The following is a 14,362-nucleotide window of genomic DNA, read 5'->3' on the forward strand; positions in this document are numbered from 1 at the left end:
AAAGCCTCTTGTATGGGAAGTGAGCGAGTGTGGAAGTGGGTTATCATCCATCCAATTTTATCTATTTTTACAGAGTCGGTTGATGTGCTAACCAAATTTGTATATTGTATCTTAAATTATTTAGGAAGTATGAACACATGTACCAACTTTTAAGATATCTTAATTATTACTCAAGTATTGCACAGACGGCAGTCACTCGGATTTCAATTTTTTGTCATCATCATGATATAAACAACCATGAGTTGAACAAAACTAGTATAGTATATAGCAACAAAGTTAGAAATGGTTTCACAATTTCCTTTAGACTCTACGCATTTAGTTGATCAAGGAGTCGGTAAAAAGCTACTAAAGTGTTGCAAGACTATAATAAATACGTATGCATTCACGAACTTATAAATAAAATATTATAACTTTCGCACACGATAAAAATAAAAAAAGGTGCGTGGAGTCCCTACGCGCGGATGAACTTATACTTCTTAGTGATATTCCAAGAAATGCATATCATTTTGTATGAAAGAAAACTAGAAAACTTAAATTCACATTTTATAAATTTATTATAATTTATTATCTCCCCGAGCATGCCTTTGCCAACAAATCGTCTTTTCGCGACGATGGCAAAAGCCAAAAATCATAAATTGCACAACTTTCTGGTGCTTCTCGCAAAAATCTGCGTCGATATTATTCACGATCATACGTATACATACATACATATGTATTTACGCATGTTTGCTACGAATATGGAAATGACAACGAAATAATGCAAATATGCATATTTCTAAAGGTCATTTCTTTAAAGAAATGAATGATCCTGAGAAGTATAGTCTTAACTTTTCAAAGGCCAACGCAGAGCATTTCAACCAAAGGGAATTTATTCAATAAAATCACCACTCAGAAGTCATTTTATTAGTTGTAAGCGAACGATTTTTAAAGAAACATCATTTCTAATATGCTACAAGACAAAATTAGAAATGAACTTCTTAAACCTCACGCTGTCAGATAAAACGATATACCTCGCCATCGCGGGTCGATTTCCAAAAAATGTACCAACGCAAGATATTTCAACAAAAGGGCACATAAAATAGTTGAGAATTCGCAGAAATGAAAGACAAAGGAAAGAAAAAGCAGTATAACTTCAATAATGAACAAGCATACAAACATACATATGCGCAACAGCAGCAAGGAAAGAGGTAACAATCGGCGATCCATTTGTATATTTCTTTCATGCATAAACTAACCATAATTAGGACAACGCAATACAAGTGTCAATGGTGGTCTAGGTGGTAAGCGCTTCAAAAGTTACGACGATCACGTAGGTACGTAGGTTCGAATCCCAACGGAATTGATTTTTTAATTGAATATGTCAACAACCAAAAATTGAAACATTGTTCTACAAAAACAACAACAGCATAAGCATGGCAACATTGTGTTGTTGGTAGAAAAGCCGAGCTGTGCCGAAAGAAACGAACAAACGATCGCCGATTGTCACCGCTTCGCTTGCTGCTCGAACATCTGCGCAGACAAGGTTGCGTAGATTCATATTGAGCAAGGTTGCGCAACCTGAATCTATCGCAACCTTTTCCGAACTCGTATAAGAAGCATAACTTCAAAAATTGGTTCGACTTTCATAGGTCAATCTGTCTTTAATCAAACGCAATAAGAATAAGTTTTTGTGCCGATTTATGACAATGTATGTATGTATTAGGTAATGCGCTAAATGATTGTTGCTCGGTAAAGTCGATCGAAATCTGGCAGCGGAAAATTTATTTAAACCCTGAAAAATTAAAGTTGCCACGAAGTTTTTAACATCCAGCAGGAAACTTTGCATATCCTATAAAATGTGTATACGTAGGTTGTATGTAAGCTAGTCCCACTACCTAGAAATCATCATGCCATCGATAAATACTAGTGCTTGACAGAGTTTCATTGTCAAAAATTTAATTAAGTTCATCTATGCACTCTTGCTGAGTTAATCCCCATCGAAAATTCTAAAAAATAATCGGACGAAAATATTTGCGATTTAATTCCATTTTTTGATCGATTTCCGCAGTAATTGACAAAATTTCATTTGATTTAACATAGAAAAATTTGATTTCCATCGGGTTTGACAATAGGTTTTAAGGTATTTTACAATCTTCTTACAGGATAAAAAAAAATGTTTGAAAAAAGGCGAAGTGAACAATTAAGGCTCACGTTATTTTTTCATAATACTTATTCTATTTGTCATGAAAATAGAACTTCTGAATTGTCAATGCCGAACTCTATAAATATATCCTGCAGCTTTCTTTTAATATTAAGACTGGTAGTTTATGTGTAATCCATGGGCTTCTTTCCTAATATAATATCACATAATTTGAAGTCCTTCGCGAAATGGAGTGTGGCACACAAAAAATCGCTTAACGTAGTCATCTTTCAACAAATCAATTGTAGCAGAAGCGTAAACGCATTATACATTATTCCTTATTTCAGACAAAATCTCTTCTGTTTAACTTTCGTTTTTTTCTTCCTGCATTGCGCAAAATGGTTGTTGGCTCTGTGAGTAAATCATCCATATTTTCTACCCAAAATGCGCAAGTTTCTAGTGCTACTTTTTTATAAACTTCATTTATACTATGTCCGAACCGACATTGAAAACATTTTGAAAACACATTTGTATGTTGTGGAATCTAAGTCGTTCGGTTATAGCTTACGATATATGGCAAACTAGTTAGTATTTTATTAGCGGGATTCTGTAACCAGTCTCTAGTCTCTATTTGAGACACTTTGAGGTAAAATCTCAATTTGTGACTAGTTACTATTCACTAAACAGTCTCTAGCGTTAGTCTCATAATTTTGACTCAAACTTGAGACTTGGTAATTAGCAGGTCACAAAACCAAAAAGAACTCTTGTCTGCCATTTTGAATATACTGAATAGAGATCATCACAGATATTAATCTATTGTAGTTATTTTCTATTTTGTAAGCAACTCAAACACGAAAGGGTTAAAAATAAATCAATTTTACATAAATTTCGTAAAAGTTATGAAACAAAGTCAATATATATTTTTATTTTATTGATAATTATGTTTTTTGACTATGTTATAGAAAATTTAATATTTGTTATCGACATATTTATTTTCATTCAAGTGTAAAAACATCTCTGAATAATGAAATGTAATAGACTTTGTGACTATCAATTACAGAATAGCAAAATCGTCTCAAGTCTCAAAAATTGTCTCTAACTCAAAATCTCAAATTTAGAGACTTGAGACTTATCACAGTACAGAATCGCACGGTATATCTAGTAAGCAATGAGCAATGTGGAGTCTCCACAGGCAATAGGCACGGCAATGCAGGTAGTATTCTATCTGTCGAGATGCCCTGTTAGTAAAGAACTATAGCTGTAGCGACAGCAAAAAATGAAATGCTGCGCTATGCTCTGGCGTAGCGGTAGCAAAAAGTTGGGAGCGGCAGTGGAGCGGAGTTAATGACAATTTTCATGTGCTACAGCTCCCGCATATGCTTGTTGTTTTTTCTTTTTTTTTTTACTATTTTCTGTCATAATGTTTGAATTAGTTGAATAATTCAAACAAACAAATGTTACGCAAGTCATTTTGGCACTTGTTGCATCAAGTGACTTTATAAATCTAAAATCAAATTTATTAATGAAGTGAATTAGATAATGATTGAATAAATTATAAAATGTTTTTATATTATGTAAAATATTTACCATTTTTATATTACCAAAAATATCATCTATTACAAATGTATCACAATACTCAATTACTACAATTATTTTCGAGATTAATTTTAGCTACATATGCTTTCCCCTTTTTTACGTTTTCTAAACCGGCCTCTTTTAAATTCGCTGACGCACAGGCACGTTCTTAGTAATTCGCGCAAGCCAATTAATTTGTTCGTCATAAAAAAAACTGCCTGGTTCAGAAGCAAAATCAGCAAAACCATGATATATCCCATATACTAAGCTTGTATAGATATTAGGCCGTGTCGATTTGTATGGGTGGAAAAAAAAACAAAGCGGCTAGCAAAAACGAAAACTACAGAAAATTCTAAGAAAGTTTTGCCAAGAAACCATGGGTTTAAAATTAATTCCCAGTTCGCGCAGAGCGACTTTAGATTTTGAGGTCATACTTATTAAATTGTACTCAAAAACTTATTCCTTCATAAGAAGCGATCCGGAAAATTGTGCTTAGTTTCTTCGGTTATAACGAAAATTTACGCTTCTATGTATGCAGCATACAGATATTCCTATATTTTTTTAAAAAATTCTAAAATTGTGGAAAGTACGGTGGATCGAAAATAAAATTTTATTATTGTAATTAAGTTTTCAAAAAATTAAATGTTTTTGTGGTGCAAGTTACAGACATTGGTTGTTTTGCTTATGACTGGGAATCTTTTCTAGTTTTAGTTTTTTTAGGTTTTAAAGTCTTTTTTGGATTTCATGCGTGGTATTGTAGTACGACTTTCTATAGTTACGGCCATGATATTGTCTCTATTCTTTGCAATAGCGCGTCGAGAAACTGTTGTCAAAAGCTGTACACAACGCTCAGTTGCTTTGGTATGACATGGAATCCCTGGGTCAGGAAGGGGCGGATCATCAGACTCAATAAACTGCAACAAGTGTTCGTATGGAATGTTTGCTGAGAATGGAGGCTCAGACAAAACACTGTCATCATCTAGGTCAACCAGATCAAAGTAGTCTGAGCATTCAAAATTTATTGCGTGCTTTTTATCATAAACCCTTAGATTAGTCGGATCACAAACTTTATCACGATTATGTAGTATCTTTTTTATGGCTCTTTCGCGAACATCTTTTCTCTTATCATAAAGCATTGCCAGTAAGATATTTTCAGGATGAGCGAAGAATGAATTATTTTGGATTACAGTGTTAACAACTTCTCGCAGCGTTGGTGGTAAATATCGCGTGGACTGTATAAATTTAAAAAACAAGAGACTGCCGTATACAACTGAGTTGTAGAACTTAATGTTAAAGTACATCGGTACGTAAACTTTCATTATGTAAGTTGCCAAAGTTTTTAAATTCGCTGATGGCGAACTAGTTGTCACGTATAAACGTAAGAGTCTGCTTGCCTTTGTTATCCATCGAGAGTGCACAATTTGTCCCGGTTTCATACTGACTCAATTTTCGGGGCAGAAACCATCACAAACTGCTTTTGCCATTCGATACAAGTACTGAACGTCAGCCGAGAGCATTTTTTCATGAATGGGTGGAGGCATATCTCCCAACGAAATGGCCTCAAAGTCGGGTACAGCCTACAGAAAGATTTTATTATATAGCTCAGATCAAAATATACATGTTAGGCTCTTTAAAGTAAATTCCAATCAGTCTCTCAAGGGACATATTTTTTTCTATAAGGAACTCGCACAATTGCCTCTGTTTTGTTTTAGCGTCCTCGGCGTCGACTTTTACGTAACCCAACAATCTGCTCTCAGGCTCTTTAAGAACCACTAGATGTGATTCTTTTACCATTCTCGGATCATATCTTCCATTTTCTTCTTCGCTCGTCACAGAGTTGTTTTTTCTGCCATCAAAGGAGAAGGCTACCAAATCACAGTCATTGCGTTGCTTGGATTTGTCCATAATTATTGGTTCCCCATTTTCATCTTTAAAGTCAATATCTTTGAAAAGCGATGTGGCCAAAAAAGAAGCAACCCTATTACCGATTCCAAACCTATCGCAAGCCATAGCGAAATGAGGTGTATCGTACCTTTTGGTATTATTTTTTTTTTTTCGACGAACTTGGCTCTCTTGCAGTTGGCAGGGCAAACATCATCTCTGATTCAACATCTATATTTGTTGAGCCAGGAAAAAAAGTTGGATCAAGACTACTTGGCGCCAGTGTTGATTGTTGGTCAAAAGCAATCGCCTCGAATTCGGGAATGGTTAGCTTCTTCTTGCTGTGCTGCTCAATCATAAGCTCTTGGAATTCAATAGGTATTAAACCAAAGCAACAAGGCAATGTTTTTGCGCACTGACATTTTCCAATATAAAAAACTTGATCAATTGTTTCCAGAAACGTTGAAGACTTACTTGGTCTACTTTTAAATTTTATTTCATTATGGTATTTATTTAGCAATGTTTTCAGCTTTTTCGAGGCAGTTTTTTCATTGATTAACGGAATGTTTAATTCATTCCAAATTTTCCAAATTTTTTTTGCCACTTGTGTATTAAGATTACCGTCCGATTGCTTTTTTATACTCTCGCAACAATGTTGCTAACGAGAGTATTATAGTTTTGTTCACATAACGGTTGTTTGTAAGTCCTAAAACTAAAAGAGTCAGATATAGGGTTATACATATATACCAAAGTGATCAGGGTGACGAGTAGAGTCGAAATCCGGATGTCTGTCTGTCCGTCCGTCCGTCCGTGCAATGTAACTTGAGTAAAAATTGAGATCTCATGATGAAACTTGGTACACGTATTTCTTGGCTCTATAAGAAGGTTAAGTTCGAAATGGGCAAAATCGGCCCACTGCCACGCCCACAAAATGGCGGAAACCGAAAACCTATAAAGTGTCATAACTAAGCCATAAATAAAGATATTAAAGTGAAATTTGGTACAGAGGATCGCATTAGGAAGGGGCATATGTGGACGTAATTTTTGTGGAAAAGTGGGCGTGGCCTCGCCCCCTACTAAGTTTTTTGTACATATCTCGGAAACTACTATAGCTATGTCAACCAAACTCTACAGAGTCGTTTTCTTAAGGCATTTCCATAAACAGTTCAAAAATGGAAGAAATCGGATAATAACCACGCCCACCTCTCATACAAAGGTTATGTTCAAAATCACTAAAAGTGCGTTAACCGACTAACAAAAAACTAAATTTTGCGGAAAAGTGGCAGAAAAAAAAAATTGAAAATGGGCGTGGCGTGATGGACCAAGAACCATACACTAGACCGATTTCAATTGTATATAATATTCTGATGACTTGTACGAAAATGGGTGAAATCGGTTCACAACCACGCCTTCTTCCAATATAAAGCTATTTTGAATTCCCTCTGATGCCTTCCATAAACATTAGGAACCAATGATGATAGCGGAATAAAACTTTACAAAAATACGGTATTTGAAAAATATGTAAATGACGTATTATGAAATCTCGATTATCACTTTACCATGCGAGAGTATAAAATGTTCGGTGACACCCGAACTTAGCCCTTCCTTACTTGTTTTGTTATTTTTTGCTCAGCCACGCGTGTAATTTAAAACAGATCACTTAAATCTCTTGGCAAGTCAATATTCAGACTGGAAAGAAACAAGCGGAGTTCATTGAAATTGTGCTGAATTGACATTGCAGACGTTTCCATTATAATTTATTAATCGAAAACTATTTAAACTTGAAAAAAAAAAATTATTGAGGACACACTATTGTTTATTCAACGCAGACCATTTGTGCGGTAAAATACTATACGATTGCTTTTTTTGTTGTTTTTTGCTCAGCCACGTGAAAAAACAAATAAGTTACAAAAGCCTGCTATTATTGCATTAATTGCATGGCAGGCTGTTATTTTTAAAACTATAGGTTTTTGAGTACAATTTAATAAGTATTACCTCAAAATCTAAAGTCGCTCTGCGCGAACTGGGAATTAATTTTAGACCCATGGTTTCTTGGCAAAACTTTCTTAGAATTTACTGTAGTTTTCGCTTTTGCTAGCCGCTTTTTGCAAAAAAAATTCGACCCGCCCTAATAGATATATGCCAAATCGGTTCAGCCCTTCTGGAGTTATAAATGCTGTAACTAATACGACTTTCTTTTATATACTATATACATACATACTTGTAGAGGACACAAAATAACGAAAATATAAAACAAGTAAGGAAGGGCTAAGTTCGGGTGTCACCGAACATTTTATACTCTCGCATGATAAAGTGATAATAATTTACATATTTTTTTATTTTGCTGTAAAATTAATTAGATTAGATCAATTTGTGTACTTTGAGTATTGAATTGTATTTTCATTTCCTAATGTACTATATATTATACAGAGAAGGCATCAGATGGAATTCAAAATAGCGTTATATTGGAAGAAGGCGTGGTTGTAAACCGATTTCATCCGTGAACCGATTTCATCCATCATCAGGGTGCTAAGAAAATATTATGTACCGAATTTCATTGAAATCAGTTGAGTAGTTCCTGAGATATGGTTTTTGGTCCATAAGTGGGCGGCGCCACGCCCATTTTCAATTTTTAAAAAAAGCCTGGGTGCAGCTTCCTTCTGCCACTTCTTCCGTAAAATTTAGTGTTTCTGACGTTTTTTGTTAGTCGGTTAACGCACTTTTAGTGATTTTGAACATAACCTTTGTATGGGAGGTGGGCGTGGTTATTATCCGATGTCTTCCATTTTTGAACTGTATATGGAAATGCGTGAAGAAAACGACTCTATAGAGTTTGGTTGACATAGCTATAATAGTTTCCGAGATATGTACAAAAAACTTAGTAGGGGGCGGGGACACGCCCACTTTTCCAAAAAAATTAAGTCCAAATATGCCCCTTCCTAATGCGATCCTCTGTGCCAAATTTCACTTTAATATCTTTATTTATGGCTTAGTTATGACACTTTATAGGTTTTCGGTTTCCGCCATTTTGTGGGCGTGACAGTGGGCCGATTCTGCCCATCTTCGAACTTAACCTTCTTATGGAGCCAAGAAATACGTGTACCAAGTCTCATCATGATATCTCAATTTTTACTCAAGTTACAGCTTGTACGGACGGACAGACGGACGGACGGACAGACAGACATCCGGATTTCAACTCTACTCGTCACCCTGATCACTTTGGTATATATAACCCTATATCTGACTCTTTTAGTTTTAGGACTTACAAACAACCGTTATGCGAACAAAACTATAATACTCTCCTTAGCAACTTTGTTGCGAGAGTATAAAAACAACAAACACATGCGGGAGCTGTAGCACATGACAATTTTCATTAACTCCGCTATGCTACAGCTCCCAATTTTTTTGAATGAAATGACAGCCCTGGCAAGAACGTCTTGTGACATGTCGTGAGATTTATAGCGGGATTCTGTAACCAGTCTCTAGTCTCTATTTGAGGCATTTTGAGGTAAAGTCTCAATTTGCGACTAGTTACTATTCACTAAACAGTCCTTAGCGTTAGTCTCAAAATATTGCCTCAAATGTGAGACCTGATAGTTAGCAGGTCACAAAAGTAAAAGAACTTTTGTCTGCCATTTTAAATATACTGAATAGAGATCATCATACATATTAATCGATTGTCGTTTTTTTTATATTTTGTAAGGAACTCAAACACGAAAAATTTAAATATGCATCAATTTTACATAAATTTAGTAAATATTATGAAACAATGTCCACAGATATTTTTATTGATAATTATGTTCTTTGACTATGTTATAGAAAATTTCATATTTGTTATCGACATGTTTATTTTCATTCAAGTGTAAAAACATCTCTGAATAATGAAATGTAATAGATTTTGTGATTGTCACTTACAGAATAGCAAAATCGTCTCAAGTCTCAAAAATTGTCTCTAACTTAAAATCTCAAATTTAGAGACAGAATCGCACGGTTAGACAACTATAGGAACTCGTATGAGTCAGTTTTTTTTGACCTTTTAAATTTTTTCTTATGTTATAGTAAACGAAAATTGGGTACCAAATATAGTGTTTAAAAGCTGCTACAACCGTCTAATGGAGTGGAAAAATAGATAATAGTGGTTCGCGACGTTTTTACCAAAATGTTACAACTAAGCGAAAAACATCAAGATAAGGAAAATATTTAAAAGGTCATAAAAAAAACAGACACATACGAACGCCAAACCCTTTGAGGGTTTTACTATACTGACCTAGTACCATCACCCTGACTTGGAATTTCTCACCCCCCAGACAATAATCCCAAAAATGTTCCACAGTGTTATTTGGTATGTATCTACTTCTACAAATAACAAAGCACATAATACAACAATTACTCATAAATACTGCTTGCTTATTATCAGAATATTTCGTAATATTAAAATAAAATAGACTACCTCTTTTTACTTTATACTACTTTTTATTGAACGAGTCTTTAAAATGAAATATATTAAGATGTTTGGTTACTTCAGGAACTTCCAAAAACAAACAATACCAATAATGTCCTCTTTGTTTAAAAGCCAATAAACAGAACACAAAAACAAGTAAGGAAGGGCAAAGTTCAGGTGCAACCGAACATTTTATACTCTTACAACTTGCAATAATCAAAGCCAGGGAAATACTTTAAGGTGTAAAATAAATCGTATGGAGTAAAGTCAGTCGGATGTTCAAAAATCGTGATATTAGTTATATAGGGGCTAGACCAAATTTTCGCTAAAATTTATTTATTTTAGACACCAAGATACACTATTATGACAGGAAAACACGCTCTCCTATTTTCACTGGCCGATTTATCCAGCGTAAAGTCAACTGGACGTTCGAAAATCTTTATATTAAGTACATATAGACGTACCCTTATTAGCAAATGATTATCACTTAATTTCAGTTATAAGCATATAGTATATCCCACATTGAGTCAAATATTCGGTACCTAGGGTCTTGAATTCATTTTATTGGATTTAACCAATTTTTGGTCATAAGATGGCACACACTAAATGCATTATTCGTGCAAAGTTTTATCTCGTTATATTAATGCCTTCTTGATTTGTGTGCCGGAAACTTAAAATTGTGCTATAAGAATGTAAGAAGAATGGATTTCACCAAAAAGTGGGCGGTGCACGCTCATCGTCCAACTTTCGTCCCAGCTCCTATGAGACTTACTCATAACATCTCGGTGGTAAAATTTAATGTCTCTGGTGTATTTAATTATTGATTTATCGCGCTTTTAGTAGTTTTGAACAGTACCATTACATTGGGAGTGAGTTCCAGCTTGCATGGACAGACGGACGGACGGACGAACAGAGAGACAGTTGAATGGATTTCAACTTTTCTCGTCATCCTGGTTATTTATATCTATATAACGCTATATCTATCTCGATTAGTTTTAGGTGATACGTACAACCGTTAGGTGAACAAAACTATAATACCCTGTAGCAAGAGTATAATTATAAATCGCATACGTCCGACAATCTCGTCTAGTCTCTCTTGTCTGTTCGGGTCAACGGTGTTTGTGATGGACAGCTAACGTGGGTGTCAGCTAACTCCGAACTAACCAAGGTACTACATTTAGTAAAAAATGGTTAATATAGTTTCTACATCCCAAGGTAGAAGACACCTTTAACGGAATGTTAAATTTCTGGATTTTATTTTAGTAATTAAGAACAAAAGGACTATGTGTATTTAATGAAAAGTTGCGTTATACGTTGCGGGCTTCGGTCTCCGGCTACGAACACGTTCAGGATCATAACCCTTAATCAGCAGAATTCTCTTTCTCCGTTTCGGTAGGGGACATTTGATGTTAACAAAGTAAATATACAGATACGTTAAAATATTTTCACATGCTGGCATTTTGTTTGTCGGTATTTCCACTTCTCGGTATTTTGATATAAGTAGCTGTAGTGGTATAGGTTACATAGTGCTGTTTTCTACTTTTGGATCAAAGAACCATGTTAACCATTTTTTTTATTAATATGAAATTTTCTTCTGTCACTTGAGCAAAAGCTCTTACTTCATAATACGTTAATTCTATTTTTGAATAACTTATATATAATATAATTATGTCCCCTTATTGGGGTTTTTTAAATTTTGAAATGTCCATTAAGTTTGTAATTGACATAGTTCCGTGGCGATAATTTGTTATGTTTTACAATTTTTCTAAATGCAAAATACTTGGATTTAAAATTCCAATTTTACCAAATGTTATATTTATCATGTTTTGTAGTTCATGTATAATAAATTGATTTCTTTTTATTTTTTAAAAGTGGTATCACCTTTAATATTATTTACAGTTTCAGTCAATTCTGTTATTTTAAAAGATTCTGATTTTGTTGTGAATTGTTTATTGTTATTTATAACTAGTTCGTCTAATTTGTCATTAAGTTTTACAAAGTCACCATGGTCTGGTGTTCCAGCTATCTATTTCCAAAATGTACCTATTTATTTATTCCCTTTTTCTGCCTAACATAGAAATTTCAGATGACGTTTCTTATGTAGAAATTGTAAGGTTGTCATTAATATTTTGATTATGAAGGTAACTCTCGTAAATTTTTTTATTTTCTTCTGTCATTATATTCCCAAAATAAGTTAAATTAGTAACGTGAAATAAGTCGTTCCTCATGAATGCAAACATCCCCATTTACAATTAGTACACAGTCTTATCGGGTGCCTACGAGGGCTGTCTGATAAATAACCGACCTAACCATGATGCACGCGACTTTTTCAATTTTTTTTTTTTTATTTTTCTACATAGTCTCCTTGTAACTCCACACACTTTTCCCAGCGCTGCTCCCATCTCTGCAACCCTTCCAAATAGAGTGCTGGAAATGTTCATGCGCGCACGTTTGTGGTCTAGCGTAAGCAAACGCGGCACCCAACGCGCGGACAGCTTTCTCATGCCCAAATCTTGGTTTAATATGTGACAAACACGTTCTTTTGACATCTTCATAATCTCAGCTATTTCCTTAACTTTAATCCGGCGGTCGTCTAGTACCAATTGATGAACTTTAGCGATGTTACCGTTAGTGGTTACAGTTTTTGGACGCCCAGGACGTTCATCATCTTCCAAGCTCCTGCGACCACGTTTAAATTCAGCTGAAAAAAAATTTAATTACAGCTCGATATTCAATTTTTTCCATTTTGGGGAAATCACCGAAATAGACTCACAAAAACGACAGTCAACAGATAATTGCGCAAGATAAATTTCTGAAATTTTGGCGAGTAGCCATTATAATATGCACAATTTGAAGTAGAAACTTTTTTTTCAGATGTGCCGCTAGCTTCACGTTGAGGTCGGTTATTTATCAGACAACCCTCGTATATTATCAGCGGTTGATGAGTGTTGGCAAAAACCTAATAATAATCATGGCTTTTATTATATCTTTATAAATTACTTTATATTATATTTAAATAATTATTATATTTCTATTATTAATTATTATTTTGTCCCCTAAATTTTCCTTAATTTACTGTCTTTTACACCTAGGTTTTAATTTGCATCTTTGTCCTCTTACTTTTTCATAAATTATTTACCCTTGGTGAAAATGTTTTTATACTCTCGCAACAAAGTTGCTAAGGAGAGTATTATAGTTTTGTTCACATAACGGTTGTTTATAAGTCCTAAAACTAAAAGAGTCAGATATAGGGTTATATATACCAAAGTGATCAGGGTGACGAGTAGAGTTGAAATCCGGATGTCTGTCTGTCCGTCCGTCCATCTGTCTGTCCGTCCGTGCAAGCTGTAACTTGAGTAAAAATTGAGATATCATGATGAAACTTGGTACACGTATTTCTTGGCTCCGTAAGAAGGTCAGGTTCGAAGATGGGCAAAATCGGGCCACTGCCACGCCCACAAAATGGCGAAAACCGAAAACCTATCAAGTGTCATAACTAAGCCATAAATAAAGATATTAAAGTGAAATTTGGCACAGAGGATCGCATTAGGGAGAGCTATATTTGGACGTAATTTTTTTGGAAAAGTGGGCGTGTCCCCGCCCCCTACTAAGTTTTTTGTACATATCTCGGAAACTACTATAGCTATGTCAACCAAACTCTACAGAGTCGTTTCCTTCAGGCATTTCCATATACAGTTCAAAAATGGAAGACATCGGATAATAACCACGCCCACCTCCCATACAAAGGTTATGTTGAAAATCACTAAAAGTGCGTTAACCGACTAACAAAAAACGTCAGAAACACTAAATTTAACGGAAGAAATGGCAGAAGGAAGCTACACCCAGGTTTTTTTTAGAATTGAAAATGGGACCAAATTATGGACCAAAAACCATATCTCAGGAACTACTCAACCGATTCAATGAAATTCGGTACATAATATATTCTTAACACCCTGATGACATGTACGAAATATCGGTTCACAACCAGGCCTTCTTCCAATATAACGCTATTTTGAACTCCATCTGATGCCTTCTCTGTATAATATATACATTAGGAGCCAATGATGATAGCAGAATAAAACTTTACACAAATACGGTATTTGAAAAATATGTAAATGACGGATAATGAAATCTCGATTATCACTTTATCATGCGAGAGTATAAAATGTTCGTTGACCATCGAACTTAGCCCTTCCTTACTTATTCGTTTCTACGTTTATTGTGGAATGTTAGCATCTTCTCCTATGCTTGTTTTAAGGTATGTGGTAAATGTGTATACTCTCGCAACCAGTTGCTAAAGAGTATTATAGTTTTGTTCACCTAACGGTTGTACGCATCACCTAAAA

At 34.8% G+C, this 14,362-nt stretch overlaps 1 protein-coding gene and 1 pseudogene across 3 annotated transcripts in view; one reads left to right on the plus strand and one right to left on the minus strand.

The window, feature by feature from the left end:
- The window catches only part of LOC126765196 (uncharacterized), a 461,867-nt gene that overhangs the window by 347,338 nt on the left and 100,167 nt on the right, over positions 1-14,362 (plus strand). The window lies entirely within an intron of this gene.
- LOC126765609 (small nucleolar RNA U3) lies at positions 884-1,025 on the minus strand (annotated as a pseudogene).

This window comes from Bactrocera neohumeralis, unplaced genomic scaffold, assembly GCF_024586455.1.
Source record: "Bactrocera neohumeralis isolate Rockhampton unplaced genomic scaffold, APGP_CSIRO_Bneo_wtdbg2-racon-allhic-juicebox.fasta_v2 cluster10, whole genome shotgun sequence".
Lineage (NCBI taxonomy): Eukaryota > Metazoa > Arthropoda > Insecta > Diptera > Tephritidae > Bactrocera > Bactrocera neohumeralis.